General features: G+C 39.6%; 1 protein-coding gene across 11 annotated transcripts in view; it reads left to right on the top strand.

The window, feature by feature from the left end:
* The window catches only part of WT1 (WT1 transcription factor), a 144765-nt gene extending 129661 nt beyond the window's left edge, over window positions 1-15104 (top strand). For 9 of the 11 annotated variants that reach the window (XR_008466052.1, XR_008466051.1, XR_008466047.1 and 6 more), the window contains one exon: window positions 4624-5191. The gene's annotated coding sequence lies outside the window, so the exon portion shown is untranslated. Of the gene's footprint in view, window positions 1-4623; window positions 5192-12577; window positions 12656-13669 lie in introns of those variants that run through there. The other 2 variants (XR_008466040.1, XR_008466041.1) reach the window with 2 other exon arrangements.
* The last annotated feature ends 49 nt before the right edge of the window (window positions 15105-15153 follow it).

The following is a 15153-nucleotide window of genomic DNA, read 5'->3' as shown; positions in this document are numbered from 1 at the left end:
ATTGGCCAGCCCGGCCCAAACTGTGACATACCTCTTCCTGAACGGTTTACTGAGCCTTGCCTGGAGTTCAGCCCTTAATGGGGTGGTGTCACCTGGCTGGTTCATGTTTAGTTTTGACAGTATCTTAGTGCTCCCTGTTCTCAACACCCATCCTGACACGTTTACAGTCAATTTAGATGATTTCAGTAGCAGATCCTTAGAAGGCGCTTTGATCAAAAGAGTTTTCAATACTGCCTAAATAATAACCACATGTTCTTAGTTTGGCAGTTTTGGCAAATCCTGTTTGTAGGACAGGAGGCTTTCATTCATCTTTACAGATGCTGTACTTATTTGGTTTCACACTGCACTGGGAGAAGACCTGATGTGTTTTTAACTACTCTTGCTTGATACCGATGTAAAGAAGACTCAGCCAGAGGCAGACTTCCAACTCCTTCTCTCTGCTGCTTTGCCTGCTCAATCGACAGAACGTATCCAGATCTCTGGCTTGTAGACTCAGACAGATCCAGCGAAATGGACTCACGATTTTCAGGCCCATCCACAACACACCTGTCTTTTACACGGGTTTTAAGTATGATCATCCTTTGGCCTTTGCTGTTTCTTTTAAGTGTATGTCGGTATTCAAACAAAATTTCTTTTAATAGCTACAATGTCTGCCTCTCTTGGAAACCTTCGTCAGCCTTGTCTGGTCCTAATTTTTAGTGCAAATTCACTGAAAACAACCACCTCCTTTCTCAAGTGTCTCTGTTTATGGGATATTTTACTGAATATGAATAGGTTTTCTGGCAGACCATGTCCTCAGTATCTGTGAAATGGCAAGATTCTTTTTGTGCTGAATCCCGTTAACAGAAATACTTTTGCCTCTTTGTATTTTCCTAGTTCTCCTTTTCTGTTTATGTATTGCTGGTTAAACAGATTAAGTAGTGAGAAGACTTCTGAAAGTTAGTTAACCTCCTTGCTTCCCTAAGTTTGGCTGTCTGTTCTGCAGAGTCCTCATATCTCTGTAACATCACAATCCTGATTTTTATATCTTGCTTTCCCACACTTCAGATTCATTTTTAACACCATCACTTTAAATGTATTTTTTCTTCTTTGGAGTTATTTTTAAGTTTTCTAACTTTTCCCATTATGAGCTATTCCTGACTTCCATCATTGCAATAAACAAGCCACTTCCCTTTCTTAAAATATTACTGTGGATCGCTATTACATGGTATCGTGTTCTGCAAGGACCTTAACTATAACCACTGCTGAACCGTGCTTATTCTCTTGTGGTCCTTCCAGTGTTTGAGTAAGGGCTGAGTCCAAGGTAGCTACCAACTTTCCACTTTCGCATGCTTCACCACAGTTTTTGCAAAAAATCAGCTGATCGTAAACCAAACATTAGTTTCCTAAACTCTGCTTTCATGAGACATTCAGGTCCCGATCCCCTTCTTCTCCACTACCCCCAGTATTTTGCTTTAATGCTGTTTTCTGATTGTCAGACTCCAGATGTCTTTCAAATTCTTTGGTCTTTAAAATTTCCTACATAGAAAACTACTCTAAATCAGATGTAGAATGGAAATCACACGCAAGTATGAATGGGATTATGCTATTGTCTCGTTAGTCCTTGTTTCAAAAATGATCATTTAAATATAGATTCATAACTGTTAGCCATCTTAATAATTCAATTCTGTTAGGTGTTTAAATTAGACCTGTACAAAGATGCCCAGATGCTAAACTGTGGAACCGTAAGTCTTGTTAAGGTAAATCAAAAATTCTGACCCAACTAATCGTTTGCTGATTTCTATTAGATTTTGGTTTGCTTTCCTTTGCCAAATGCTTCTGCAATACCAAGTAAATAGATACCTGTATTCTTGTTCCAGCACTTGGGATTCTAATTGAATTTAATGTATGTGGGAAGTAGGTGGGAAGTGATCTCTGGAAGTCATCTAGTCCAATCTCTTGTTGAAGGCTGAGCTAACTCAGAAGTTGTATTAGGTTGCACGGGGCTTTGCAGTAGTTGAGTTTTGGAAAATAATGACCTGGATGGAGATTGCACAGTCTTTCTGGGCACCAGTTTCATCCTGGTTATCTCATGAAGGATCACCAGTTCCTGCTCCAGACTGTCCTCATGACTGTGGATGTTGCTGGTATCCACAGGTGCTGTGGCTATAAACTTCTCGCTCACCGCAGACTGGAGCTCTGTGGGACCCCAAGTCTGGTAGCTCAAACATAGTAGATGGATGTAGCAGCTAGACTTCTAACCAGCTGCATGTACGGTCATCTGCATTTATGATGAGGGAATTCCGCATCTCTCTGACTTTACTGTCGTAAAACAATTAACAGGTTAGACCTAGAAAGCCAGGGGACCATTTGCTAGTCACAAGACCTTTATTAGCTTGACAGTTAATCTATCTTTGTGTAGACCTCGGATACATTATTCAGATAAAAGGGAAAGGGGTGTTTTTTTTAACCTAAATAGCTGATCTAAACCCCATATGACTACATTTTTTAATTATTTTTTTTTTTAACCTGCTGAATACGAAAGAAGCCTACTGATAGTTTAGTCACGCAAGAAATCAGACATTTGCTACTCTGTCTTCCTGCTCTGCTGTTGACCTTTGGGCTTTGGTGGCCTCATATGAACCCCCCCCTCCATGTGTGACTGCGTGGCTGGTCACTCTCCCAGTGCCACTCGGGACTGGAAATGACGATTTGCCCTCTGGGATACCATGGGGAGGTAATTCCCCCGTGTGAGGGCCTGATCTGAAAACTGCTGAAGTTACTGAGGATTTCTCGTTTTATTTCAGTATTACTTAAGACAGGTCCTCCAGGCTGTGATTTTTGATTGGCTTGCCAGTTGTATATTTGTAAAATATCGTCTCTTTTATTCACCTTTGCTTTGTCTGTTTGGCGCCCTTCCTAATCCTCTTATTTCTGAAAAGTAATTGGCATGTGCAATATGTTGAGGCATAGGAAGAAGCCTCAAGCTGTTTGTTCTCTTACTAAAACAAATGACACAATGGAAAAATAACATGGAGACATGAAAGGGAAGGAGGGGAGGTGGAGAGGAAGGCACCAGCAGGTGAGGGCAAAGGGAAGAGCTCTTGGGGTAGCCGATGGATGGGGCAGCCATGCTATGGGACACAGGAGGGCCTGATGCTCGCCAGGTCCCCTGCTCCAGCCATACCCTTCTGCGGCAGGGACCTGCTCTGCTCCTGTTTTTTCTCCGTTGCTGGCCTCTTGGCTCAGGATGTTTTCCGTCTTCTCTATATTTCAAAGCTTTGTGGTAAATAATCAATTCAAACCAGCACCAAGTCTCTCTTTCTGTAATTCTGAAAACCCATTAAATTATATTGTTGGGGGAAAACAATAGTTGTGCTAATCATGCTCTGTGCATGTGCATCTTAATTTCCCCAGAGACCTGAATATGAATTTTTACTAACATGTTAATTTTGTGTGTTAATCAGTAGCTGTAGGCTGAATGAATGGATTGACTATGTAAAACTGTTTGATATTGAAACAACTCCTTTTGACCCCCTCAAATTGGCTTCATTCCCCTAAAGACGGTTAAAGTTAATTAAGCACTCAATAGGTTTATGGTGTTTAAATTAAAATATATCACTCCTCATTGTGTAGTCATCAAGCGAGGCCGGCTCTCCCCCCGCCACCTCCTGCCCCCCCGCCCCCGCCTGGCTGATGGCCTTACCTCCGCGTCCCCCCAAGGCGCCGCCAGGGGGCGCCATGGCGCCGCGCTGGCCGCGGCCCCGCGGGAGGTGGCCGGGCCGGGGCGCGCGTGGGGGTGTCGCGGCGTGATGGCTCCCCCCGAAGGCTGAACTGCCCCCGGTCCCAATCTTTCCACGCCCCCTCCCCCCCCCCGCTTTTTGCATTCAACCCCCCCCTTTTTCAATTAAACTTCTGTGATGAAATGCCAGAGCCCTGGGATATATGTTTACCGAGAAATAACTGAAATTATGCATGAAAAATATATAAAATAACACTTAACTCTTCCTTTTAAAAAGAAGAATTGAAAGCTGTAACAATTGATGTGCTGGCTTTCCCCTCTGGGCCCTTTTAAAGGGCTGGTGGTGGCTGGGGGTAGCGATTGCTGCTTTTCAGAAGCCCTGACAGTCACGTTAAGAACTCCAAAAAGAATTGTATAATAGGTAGAGTGCAAAAAAATGAGATAATGGTAACTCTCGGAGGAATACATGCTTTAAATTAAAAAGCCACAGTGCTGCTGATGTGAGCATTATATTAATGCTTGTATGACACAATCCTCGAAGCTCTTCTTCCTTAAGCTGTTTACTTCACCCTCGGAAGTGAGAGCTATGTGGTGCCCTGGCAAGGCCAGCGCAGCACACATCGCTTCCCTGTTTACTCAGAAAACAACAACAACAAAACTTTGGAGTGCCTCTTGCAGATCTAATTAGTAGCTGGGTGCTTGCAGCTAAATAGAGCTCTTCTTAAAAACAAAAACACACACCCTCAACACTTCAAGTAACATACGCTTGTATTTAAGAGTTTAGAGGTAGGGGCGACATATGGATTATAACTGGATTATATAGTTGCAGCTTCTTAACATCCTTGGAAAAAGTCAAGATTTTGTAGTATGCTTTTCATTAATAATCTGTCCTTTCTATACAGGAGAAAGAAGGTGTTGGAATTTGGGAAGACTTTATTTGGTTGTGCCTGTGGTGAGTGAAGCCCTGAGCAGCTACGCCCCACTTTTGGGTGGGGGTGAGGTGAGACCACGCAGCCCTTCCTGCTGAGGTCGGCACTGGTGAGATCTCATTTTTTATGACATTTTGGTAAAGCTCAGGCTGCAAACCTTCTCCGTGTCTGACTTAACAGTTAGTGCTTTGTGTTTCAACAACAGAGAATTACACATTGCCCAAACCACCCTGTTATTATGACGGGGAGACTGGTCAAAAGCCACCCCATTTGTCAGATGCCCCTTGCAAACATAAAGGCTAAAAATGATTGGGTTTGTACTGGACCTCCTTACCTAGAAAACATTTCAGGATTCTTCAAAAACTAGAAATGCTATATGAAGTCAGAGGAGTGATGGAAGGAGGCTAGAAAAAGTAGCAGATTAAATTCCTGAAGTAGTATGACATCATAAAAGAAATAGATCATCCTGAAGGGGAAGAGCCTTGTTACTTGAGTGGGTCAAGTATAATACTTGCTTTCAAAATACAACTTGACTGTATAAGAACCCATGTATATCTATATTTTATAAATGTCAAAAATACTGTAATAATATAAAAAATATATATAATATCCCTTTGTAATAGTTCAGATTAATTTATCAATGTATTTGAGCCTCATGTTCTTCTGTTTACCTTTCCAAATCAGAGTTAATATTGTACCTCCTGTGAACAGGGTGCGGGGGAATGTGTGGGAATATGTGAGGGAAACTTCCTAATCTTGGATGGATTGCATGTATATAATTCTATAAAATGAGCAGATTGAGTTACTTTTGTCTGAGCTACACCTTAGATAGGTATTTCCCCTAATTCTCTCCTCTTTGTGCAGGACTATAGAGAAGAGCATTCTGTTTAAGAGAATGTCACGGTCTACCTTTGCGAGGCCGCAGCTGACAACTACTGTCTCTGTTGCAGCATATTTCTACCTTTCTGCAGTAAACTGTTTCCCAGTGGTTTTTAAACGTACTTCATGTTTCCCGATCTGTGCAAGCCAGGCTCTTGAATCTACTGCTGGGCAGATGAGCCAGAGGCAGGGCTATTCAATCGCATCCTCCAAAGTGAAAGCAGAGAGATGACTTCTTGCCTTCTGTATCCTTGTATAGAGCATTCCTCTCCAGTAAGTGCAGCTAACGTGTTCCTTGGTTGGTGACAGGAGAGGAGGAGGTCTAGCCATGCTATGAAATGCTACTTTCTGTTGAAACTGGTAGTTCACGTTTATAGCTGTCACCACAAAAGGGAAATGACATTTTTACACGATAAGCTTTCACAGTGGTGCTCAGAGGGCTAATAAACATGCGTTACAATTCTGGATGAGGTTAGACTGCGTATGTAGGAAAGATCTAGTGTAGTGGATCAACAAAGTGTTTTTATTTCTTAAATATCTTCAGATCTGATTGTACCTACAGTGAGGATTTTATCCAACAGGGTAGCTGTGCAAATGATGCAAGTACCTGATAAGCAGGGGTAAATATTAATACAAAACATGATTTTTCTTTCCCCTCCCTCTTACTAAAGTGCTGCTTCAAATCAGGACTACAGCATTGGCACAAATGACAGTAAACAGATGCTTTACTTCTGTGCTCAAGGAGTTGGTGTTGTGCAGCTCTGCCTGCCATAACCTAGCCATGATGTCAAAAATTTGTAGCACCGTTTGGTTTTTTTTATTTATTTCCTTTGTGTATCTCTTTGACAGCACCATCCTAGTTACAAAAATTAACTTGTTCTGTGAGCCTATATTCAGTATCATGTTTTGCATACAGCAAGAGTTCATCCAGATAGGAAATCTACTTTGCAGCAACACAATCTGCTTACCAAATTAAATAAGTGAAATCAGGGGGATTTCGGTAATCTCTTGAGAGCAGCTTTGTAATGTAAATAAGTTTGATTGCCACTGATAGTCGCTTGCCAGAAGGGCTCAAGGATTGGAGGATTTTGGAGATGGCATCTAAAGAATACTTGGAAGGCCCACTGGCTGCAGAACTGTGCTTTGCTGGTTTTCCAATGCTGAAAGACAGCTATCGCTGGGATGTCTGCATCTGCACAGAGAGATGAGTGGCTGCACGGTTGCTTTTGGCTGGTAGAAGTCAACATGGCTCAGCATGGACATGAGTTGTTACTTGTTGTTTCCTGCCTGCAGTTAGTCAAGGTGTGAGAACCTAACACTTCACAGGTGGTTAGGCAGCTTCAGAGAGAAACAATTCACTTACTAATAGCCTGGTGAGAACTCTACCCAGTGGGAATGGGGAAAAGACTTTTTTTTTTTAATATCAAATTCTTATTTTGAATCATATTATCTAAAAGGAAAGGGAGTATTGGGTATAAACATTTTATTATTTTGATTTTTTTTTTCCTCCTTTAAGTCTATGTGTCTAATTCCAAAGGGCAGTCCAACAATGAAGAGCTGGAGTATCACATGCAGGTTTAGCCAAGGCATAACGTAGAAACTTGAATTGCAGAGCTTGCTCTAGAACAGCTGATTTGGTTTTGCTCAGCAAACCTGCCTCTTTCTAGTGTAAGTCCTTCCTAAGAAGACAAGTATATATATTTTATTAAGTGTGTGCGTGATATGCATCAGGACCTTGTCTGCTTCTGAAATCAAACAGGTAAAAATTGTAATACCTGTGTATATTCTTTTAATCATGGGTTAGTTAATATGGAGGAAAAAAAATAATCTTTGTTTCTAGCACATCACGTAATGTGTTTTGGGAGGGGTGCCAAACATGCTCTCATTTCTAGTCATTTTTTTGTGCAAAGGTGTTCTAAATGTGAGTAATCAGCACCACAGACAATACAAAAGTAGACCTGTATTTTCTGCCTAAGAATTTTAAAAGTGTTTCCCATCAGAGGTATACTTTTAAGTTACTGGAAGTCTAGCATGTGGCCTTGAAAATGTGTCAAGATGCTTGCATACGGGTCTTTAACTACTACCATTCCACCCAATAAATGCTTGCAAACTTGTTTTAGCGCATGAAATATTTTCCAAATTTGGACTATTCTGTGGTCCCGCTCTGTATTTTCACACTGTCAAGGAACAATGATATATTTGATGGATGCTGGGTGTTAACGTGTGTTGAGGGAGATTTTCCTCTAGCCAGAACACTTTGAATCCAGTGGTCATCACTATTTTCCTTCTGGATTGATGTTAATTTTCTGTGATGCTCCTGGGGCTAGAAGAGAGCTCAACAACTTTCAGTTCAGATGTACTTCCATGCAGCAAGTGAAGGAAACAACCTTTCTTATTTCAAGAAGTTGTGCTGCTGTATCATTCCAGATGGCTATGAATAATCCTAGCAATTCCATACTTGTTAACTTTTATTTTCTGTCTTATTTGGATATTTGTTTAAAATCTTGAGAAAAAGCAGATGATGATTGGCAACCCCCAAGGGAAATTCAATAGCTGATGATTTTTTTTGTTTTCTTGAATTGTATAACCTGTCTGTGAGAACTTTTTAGCCCATTGGGGTTTGAATGTTTTGCTGCTGGCTCATAGCTTCCTCGTGTCCTCTGGCTTACTCTGTTCTGATAAAACATGACTTGTAATTTAGAAAAAAATTATGTAAATGAAGATACTAAATTCTTACGAGGGCATTGTAAACTTCAATTTTAAAGGTCAACTTAAAGAAAACATAATCTTTTTGATGTTGTACTTTTGGGGTGATTTTAATTGGCAGAATGGGCAAGGGGGCACATTGATGATGATGATACTTAGCATATAACAGCCGCATGAGTTATGTTGAGTAAAACTGGGTAATAAATTATTTGAATGCCATTAGTTTCTACTCTAAATTTAAATTTCAGAATAAGCCAATTTAGCTTGATGTGAAACTGATCAGTTTAGTACCTATTATTATAGATATATTACTATATACACTAGTTGACACAAAATGTTGTGCTCTAGAGTGAGCCATAGCCAGCAAGGAGGATGTGATACTTCCAGTCCTGTGGCAAAATGGGTTCCTTCAGAGTGATCTCAATGAACACTTTTTTGCTACGAGATTCATATCGTTGCTGAATATCAGCCTGTCTGCTACTGTTGACATCCACACAGAGGGGAAAAATGTGTTGGTGTTGTGGTTGTCTCTTTCTGTTGCATCTCTGCTGGTGGTACCCAAGCACTGATCTGTATTGAAGTACCTTTGCTTTTAATAATAATAGATGTTAGGTCTTTACCATTATTTTTTTAAGGACCATAACTATCTCTGCTAGCATGTTACAGATTTTTCAGGTAGCCGGGGTCTCACTTGAAAGCTGTGTTGTAGAATTGCGATTTTTGGATTGAATTGCCTTGAAAGATTGTTTCCAACACCACTCTTTTCTGCCTGCCATCTGCTCTAAGGGCTGTTTCTTTTTTCAGCTATGAAATGCAGCCAATTTGGCCCCTGTTCCTCAGGGTGTTGGGAGGAAGAGCTTCTCCCCAGCTGTTGCCGAAGGGAATTCCCTGCAACTCTTAAATGTCCCAGGAAGAGGTGAAAGCAGAATGAAGCCTGACAACGGACATTGCCAGGCAGAATTGTGCTCAGTGAACTCTGTCCAGTTCGGGTCAGAATATCTGTCAGTTCTGGGCTGAGCTACGCAGCTGAAGAAGTTGGTCCTGAGTGTGTGTGAGAGGCGGACTTGGAGGGAGTTCTGGCAGAGCAAGTTGTGTGATACAGAGAAACCAGGAGCTGAGTCTCAGGTTAGATTTGAACGCTTGGATCTGGCTGCGGTCTTAACGTTATATGTGAATTCTTTCAGGTCCACGCCAAAAATGACAGCAAGACCTCTTAATTGAAGTGTTTTTCTTCTGACTCACGAGCTTGGTGTATTGCATATGAAAATCTACAATGCCCAAAAATCCCTGAATTTTATTTTTGGGCAGCTCCCTGTTGCTTGTTGATGCAGGAGAAGTAAGAGATTTTTCCGGATAGGAATATTTTTATTTGTTTGTTTTGCTGCCAGAAAAATATTAGAATCTTAAAAATTAATCCGTTATTTTCTATACTCCAGTTAAATTAATATCCTGGTTTGAGGTAGAACAGAACCATTTTTCTTTTCAAAATTTTACTGACTAGTTTTGGGTTCAATGAACAGAGTTTAGCTAGCCATTTTTCTTAAACCATCAGCTGCACACATTTTTCATAGGCCAGACTTTGTAACTTGAATTATTCTATTTTCCAGTACTTTTTCCTTCATGTTAACGTGTGAGTCCTGCCTCCCACTTCTATAACGCTGGTAGATTTCCATCTTCGTAACACAGCTGTAATGCTTGGTCACCGTCTTTTCACTTTTTTCCTGCTGTAACCTCTGTGTTTGCTGTGTCTCAGTTGTAGGGTGCTAGAGTCAGATATTCCTCCTGCTCTTTATGAAGGGCTATGACACCATACAGAAACTCGGAGGTGATAGTTTTCCAAACTGCCCCAAGTCAGTGTCTGTACCACCCACCCACACCTCTCATCTGCTCACTTCACCCCCTTTGAACGGAGGAGATGCTGGTTTCAGTGCCAGGACATCTTTCTCTGCTGTTCATTATCCCATCTTCAGTCACTGCCTCCGTTCTTAAATGGTGTTTAACTGGACTCAGAACAAGAGGGAATGGGTTCAAGCTGCAGCAGGGTAGGTTTAGGCTGGACATTAGGAAAAAATTCTTCACAGGAAGAGTGGTCAGACACTGGAATAGGCTGCCCAGGGAGGTGGTGGAGTCACCATCCCTGGATGTGTTTAAGACTCATTTAGATGCAGTGTTAAGGGATATGGTGTAAGGGAGAACTTTGTGGAGTGGAGATGATAGATGATGGTTGGACTCTGATCCCAAGGGTCTTTTCCAACCTAAATGATTCTATGGACAACTGGCTCATTTCCTAGCGCTTCATTTGGAGACCTGTCTACCACTTAAATTGCAATAAAATTCAATAAACAAACTCAATATTTGACATTCTGATAATCAGGGAGTGACTCAGAGGTGCTCTGCCCCCAGGGCTGCCTAGCCAGGAGGGCAGGTGTGGGTGCCTACACCATCTATCCCAGATATGTTCCCTTTGTATAATGCTATCATGGAGGACCTTCATGATCCCATGTGAATACTCACAGATGCTAGCTGTAGTTCTGCTGTCAGTAGAAAATGTTATTTCACAAATATAAAAAATTCATATTAACTTGTCTTGCCTAGTGTGGATGTGGCTTTAATTTTCAGTGCAAACATGTGGGAGTCCAAAAGCAAAACACTGTAGCCATCCTGACTGACAAATAATGCTGATATATCTGAAAAAATACACAGAATGTTTTATGAAAACTAATCTCACACATTGATATGGGTATATATATAAAAATATTCTATCATAAATACTAAGTTCTAATGAAACCTGAAAACAAACCAAAAAGAATGGCGCTGCCAGGAAACAAGAAAAATACTGTTTCATACAAAACAGAATGTGCAACTGTTTTTAATCCTATAACTTTGCAAGTAACAAAGTTAAAATTTAATAATTGCACGCAAAAAATAAGAGGAAGGGAAGAATTTTAAATTAGCGAAGTAGCGTAAAGTAAGTTTAGATTAGTAGTGCAGTAAAAACAGCTCTTATTGGGCTGTGTATTGTATCACGAGGTGGAAGTAACAGACATGCTTGTCACGCGGCGTTCGTTTTGCAGTTTAGATTATTCTCTCCCTTTGGTGTTTTTTTTATTAAAAAAAAAAAAAAAGTTGTTTCATTGTGTGAAATATTCTTGATGTTGATACTCCCTTTCTTTCTGTGTATGTACATGAACTGCTGTAACAGGCCTGACCGGGCTCTTTGGATGCTACAGCAGCGCAAATGATTAATACAAATGCTGCTGGGAGATTATTACAGCAAAGGCAACAGCAGATTATGGAGAGAAGTGCAGTAATAGCATCCAGGAATTCCTCAGCTTTCAGCTCAGATCAGCTACTGGCTCTCCTCAAGTAAATTGCTTCACATCTTGCTGCTCTTATCCTCATTACTTAGAGAAAATAATACTTTCTCAGTATATTGTAAGACGACTGTAGATAATAGAGAACCTCTATAAATCTTTAAATGGAAGAAAGTATTATTATTAAACAGGTTTTTTACCATCGTGCACATCTACATTTTAAGTCTTATTTGCAGAAAAAAGAAATCCACATTACCTGAGAAATTACACTCATTGTCTTTTGCAGGAATTAGACTGGTATTGTTTTAGCATTAGACTGACATTAAAAACCTGAAGTGTGGCTTATAGATGGGAGCTACTGCAGACAGTCTGTATGGAGGGAGTAGTGGAAACAGAGCAATCCCATTAGGATAACCGGTGAGAGCTGGAGAACAGAACATCCCGAATAGCACATCCAATATTCTGCCTGTATGACAAACACTAAATCAAATGTGTTCTGGTCAGCTGTAGAGCAGCACAAATATCCTCTCCTTATTCCTTTCCCTCTGCCCCCAAAGTGATTTTGTATTACTACCAAACTGGATATTGTGAACTTGAACAAATACATACAATATTCTTTTGCAAAGAACTCCGTTGTACAGTTTCTAATTAAATGATTTTAATCACTCCGTTTCAATCAACCTACATAAACATCAAATATCAAAAAGGAATCTCTGTTCCTGTAGTCCTTCGCTGCCTCCACAGAATTGTTCTCAGCAATATAAACGATGTTTGTTCTCCTGTTACCGCATCTCCAGATAATGAGCAGTTTTATTATAGTTGAAGCATTATCCCAGCATGTATTTGCAAGAAGCATATGACAATGAAAGAGTAATTTTTCATTATTTTTCTTAATATCTTTAGACCATCTATGCATCTGATAAATATTTATACTCAGCTTTATATAGAAATAAATTCCTTTTTTCTAAATTACCCTCCATTGCACTTGCTTCATATGACTTTTTTTTTTCTTTTTATCCATCATAAAGCTATTTTTTAAGGTCATCTCAGTGTTTTGCGTGTGCACGTTTTCTTCTCTATATTTATTAGGAATGTGTGGTATGGACAAAGGAAGCATGCAGTTAAGGTAATTTTAAGTTTTACTTTAGTTCTATTACAGATTGCTACAAAGCATTTTGTTATCTTTTAATATATGTCTTTGTTACTGCTAAAACTATAATGATGCTTTTAGAAGCACTACTTAATGATTTTGTTTTCAAGTAGACTGTATCATAAAAAGGAATATCATGAGATATTCAAAAGTATTCTGTTTCTGACAAGATTTGTCCCTTTTTAATTTGAAAGTCCCCCTAGCATACAAGATTCATTACAACTAATTATAGAAAATCTGTATTGTATTTACGCTTGGATTTATGATGTAGCTGCCAAAAGGAGAAAAAAGTACATCAAAATCTCTATTTGATTATAACGCTTTCTGCAAAGGGAAACTCCGAGGCAGCAAATTTGGCTGATCTGGGAGAGTGACTGCATAAAAACATTTTGCGTAAGTAATAGCGCCTGCATCATTTTCAGGGGTAAGAAAACGAGACTGAAGGATTTGCGTGCCAGAGGGATGTTTGGGGGTCTCCTATTGTCCTTATTCTTTAAACTGTATCCTGTTTCACAACAAATTTTAAAGATGGGACCAGTTCTCCTGCTGTTAGCATTGTTTCCTTCTCCTGCTGTTGTTACTTCTATGTTGGTGATTGTTAGACGGACCATTTGCATGAAATGCACTCTCCCCCTTTTCATTTCAGTCTCATCTAAAAATAGATTCCATTGCAGAAGAGCATAATGGAAGATAATGGGATGATACACAGAAAGGAAATATCAAGCAGCAAGAGAAAGACCAGCTATATTCCATCCAAAAAAATCTCTCTATGTAGCGCTTAGCACTAATTATCAGGAAATAAAGACATTGCCCTCTAAAATCTTGACAGCTAAAATTCAGCTGTTTGTTGCCGTGTCCTGATCCTTTTTGCTTTATCAATTTCTGTGATGATAGTATTTTAACTTAATGGTGTTTAGTGAATTTATTTTCAGAATTGTGAATCTCCCTGTCACGGATCTTGTTAATGCAGATTGAGAGGATCACTGTCTCCGTGACCAGGAAGGGCACACCGGTACGTGTTTCTTGATTGTCCCTTGTTCCACGCGAGGGAGGAGTCATCAGCGATCTGGGAGATACAGAAAATGCACGTGGGCTGGATCTGTGTTCTTTCTAATTCAAGAAAGTTAAGATTTGTGTCTTCATCACAGATACATTCAGGCAATTTAAACTGCAAGGAAGATGTACATATTTTATATAAGTTTGTGATAATTTTCCATATTTTTTTTTATTAATATACTGTTGATGTTTGGATAGTTCACAAGTATTTGCTATTATCTGTTCTTCTCAAGTGGATGTTAAACATGGCCTTGCAACTCTTGGTACGTTAAAGGTAATTGTCAGTGTTCCTGATATTTGCAGGCACGCACTGTTTCAAAGGACTGCATTATAATGAGTCATTTTTCCCTTCTCCTTTTTTCTCTGCCAGTGTAGGCTAAGTTAGCTCCACTGATCACTAAATGAGAATTTGAACCTATACTTTATTGCTAGTGATGTCAGAATTCGTATGAAGGAATTAATCTGAACGCTTTTATGTACTTAGTGGAAAAATATAGTGCAGTGAAAGCTACCTGTTTTCATGGTCTTGGCATTGAGAAAAAATCTGTTATGCTTCATAACTTCTTATTGTATTACATAGGACCCATGAGAGTTTGATGCAGTTTGCAAGTGTAAGAATGAATGCAGAAATGTTTCAACAGATGTCACAGTTGTTCATCATTTGGTATTTTTGCTGTTTTCAAATACTTTGTGCTTTTAATACGACCCTTGTCCTGCCAGAAGAAAAAATAAGTTTTGTGCGTATGCTCAGTGTTCACCAACATGGTGCAAGGCAACTTTGACCTTCTATAAGTGTGCTTCACGCGAGCAGCACAGAGCTCTGTAGCAGCTGTAGTGACACACATGCAGTTAATAAAAACAGCCCAAAGTCTGGATTTAAAATTCCCAACTGCTGGAACAGAGCTTAATGCATTTGCCGGTGTATTTCAAGGCCCTTTAACTACTGTAAAGAAAACCCTTTTGATGCTCTTTTCCAACAGAACATAACATCTGCTAAAGAGTTAATTATATAAGAAAAATCAGTGGTTATTAGTCAGGAGAAAAGTTGAGTGGTATGGCAACTGTAAGTCAAGGAAGGAAATCATGGTAAAAGAAAGATGGTAGAATAACTTAGCATGTATATGGATAATATTGTGAGTCTTCTGTATGCCGTATAAAGCATTTAACAAATCAATAATTTCCATGTTTACCAAAGCATATACTTTCAGTTTGCTTCAGTGGTGCATTAAAATGATGGAAGTGTGGTAATAGTTGTAATTTATTTTAGTTTGAAAGGATGACTTTTAGCAGAATTATAGTATATCAGAAATTTGGAGATGTCGAACTGATGTTTTGTTTGTCATGAAACATATTTTTTACAAGGAGAAAGATTATATTTATGTTTTTTTAAAGTATGTA

Source organism: Rissa tridactyla, chromosome 4 (genome assembly GCF_028500815.1).
Source record: "Rissa tridactyla isolate bRisTri1 chromosome 4, bRisTri1.patW.cur.20221130, whole genome shotgun sequence".
In the NCBI taxonomy this organism is placed as follows: domain Eukaryota; kingdom Metazoa; phylum Chordata; class Aves; order Charadriiformes; family Laridae; genus Rissa; species Rissa tridactyla.
This window is presented reverse-complemented; position numbering and strand designations above follow the sequence as displayed.